The sequence below is a fragment of the Formica exsecta genome, unplaced genomic scaffold (genome assembly GCF_003651465.1).
Source record: "Formica exsecta isolate Colony F162 unplaced genomic scaffold, ASM365146v1 scaffold915, whole genome shotgun sequence".
NCBI classification, from domain to species: Eukaryota; Metazoa; Arthropoda; class Insecta; order Hymenoptera; family Formicidae; genus Formica; species Formica exsecta.
Genome location: NW_021853683.1, coordinates 401116 through 403372, shown reverse-complemented (window position 1 = coordinate 403372; position 2257 = coordinate 401116). Strand labels below are relative to the sequence as shown.

General features: G+C 30.4%; 1 long non-coding RNA gene across 1 annotated transcript; it reads left to right on the top strand.

The window, feature by feature from the left end:
* On the top strand, positions 1-1571 carry LOC115245140. The gene is made up of 2 exons (XR_003885488.1): positions 1-157; positions 1302-1571. It is a non-coding gene; the product is annotated as an uncharacterized LOC115245140 (long non-coding RNA).
* Positions 1572-2257: the final 686 nt, after the last annotated feature.

Here is a 2257-nt window from a genome sequence, read left to right as displayed (position 1 = left end):
ATTCAAAAGTTTAGAATTGAATCTTTGTAAGTTTGCAGCGATGAATACAAAAGCATTTCTATTTTTGTTAGTTGCCGTTTTTACGGTTGCCTTGATTTCCGATGTTATGGCTGATCCATCAGCTGAAGCAAACCCTGCTTTGCTCTCACGATCTAAGGTATAAAACTACTATCTAACATACAATTTTGTTTTTTTTTTATATTTGTTAATATTTATATTTGTACATTTAATTATTGATGATTAATATATGTATAAATAATTTGTCTTTGCAAATAAGTATTACTCTTCTACGTACATATATGCTTTCATAATATCATAAAACAAATAGTATTACGATCTTTGACGTTTTGGTTATAAATTATATATACTAATATACAACTATATTGTATGTATATAAAAAAAGTAATTTGTAGAAAAACTATAAAATGCTAATAATAAGTTTTTTATTTACCAGGTCCGTTCGGAAATTAATCTCCAGTAGGCTTGCCAAATAAAACAAGAAACTAGAAAAACATTTTATTATATAAAAGTTACTTACATATATGTATACACTAATTTTTGATAAAATCGCCATTCTAATTGAGGTACTTGTCGTAGCGCGACACAAGCTTTTGTATACCATTATCAAAGTATAGTGCCGCCAAACTAAAATCTCAGCTAACTCCTAGCATTGCTTATCAACTTCTTGTTATCCTCGAATTGCTATGTTCCTAGTCACATTTTCATGTATGTGATCGAATGAAAGTCACTCGATGCAAGATCCAAGAGTCTAAGATAGTCGAAAAACTCTCATCGGAATTTCTAGAGCAGTGTAATGGGAATTCGATCACCCACTCTACAGCCCGGATCTTGCATCAAGTAATTCTCATCTATTCACACGCATTAAAGTGTGACTAAGGAACGCATCAATTCGGAAGCAACAAGGAGCAGTGCTAAGAGTTGACTGAGATTCCAGTTTGACGGCATCATATTTTGACAAGAGGATATAAAAGCTTATGCCACGCTATGATAAAGGTCTCAATTTGAATGGCAATTATGTCGAAAAATAGTGAATATGTATAAGTAACTTTTGGGTATAATAAAATGTTTTTCCTGTTTCTTGTTTTATTTTGCAAGCCTACCATATGTTGATTTCTGAATAGCCTTTGTACTTATAAGAGATTTCTCACATAAAAATTAGTTTGTAAGCAGTGTGTCAGTAATGAGATACTGATATATAATCGCAATGTCTATACTATATTTAAATATATGTAAACAGACAAAGTAAAAAATGAAACTTTATTTATTTTCTTGCATTTCAGAGGGATCTTTTACAGGATATTATTAATTACATTCTTTCTTTAATTCCTGTTCCGATAAAAGAAGCCATTTTGGAAGAAATAGAAAATATAAAGGGCTTTATGTCATTATTATTTTGAACTAAAATGCACTTAAGATAAGCTATGGTATAAAAAGATTGTGCTTAAATGATTGTGGCATAATATAATGGTAATATTATCTATGGTATTATAAAAAACACAAAGATGTTTTTGATGTAAAAATTGAATGTAAAATAAATAAATAATATGCAATTATGTTTATATGTTATTACTATATATAAATACAACAAATTAAAATGTAAACACTCTAAAGACTCGAATATATACGAAGATGATAAAAAATGTTTTACGGGCGATAGGGAACCGACGCAGTAAACAGAACGCAATAAATTAAATTGTCAAAAAATTCGTTTATTATCAAATTGTACGTTTCGGTCTCGGTTTAGACCATCTTTAGTTTGTTAATAATTAAATTAGATCAAACGCGCATCGTAACCTTCACGCGATTCACAGGACTCCACAGCATGTCCGGCCCGGAGAGCCTCATCAACAGTTCCAGCTAGTCCGAAACGCACGTACGCATTATGTAACCGCGAGCCACGAGAGATCGAGATCGCAACCATAATATATATGAATCCTACATACAGTCTTTGCTGTTCGTCAATCACTGAATTTATTATATATATTTTATATATTTATTAATAAGCTGAAGATGGTCTAAACCGAGACCAAAATGTACAATTTTATAATAAACGAATTTTTTTGACAATTTAATCCTTTGCGTTCTATTTATTGCGCCGGCTCCCTATCGCCCATTAAAACATTTTTTATCATTTTTTTCCTATATATAAAACTATTTTGTATTAATTAACTATCCGTGCTATGCAAATATGTTTTGTTGGTATGATTGATATTATTGTTTTGTCATTAAGTAATCG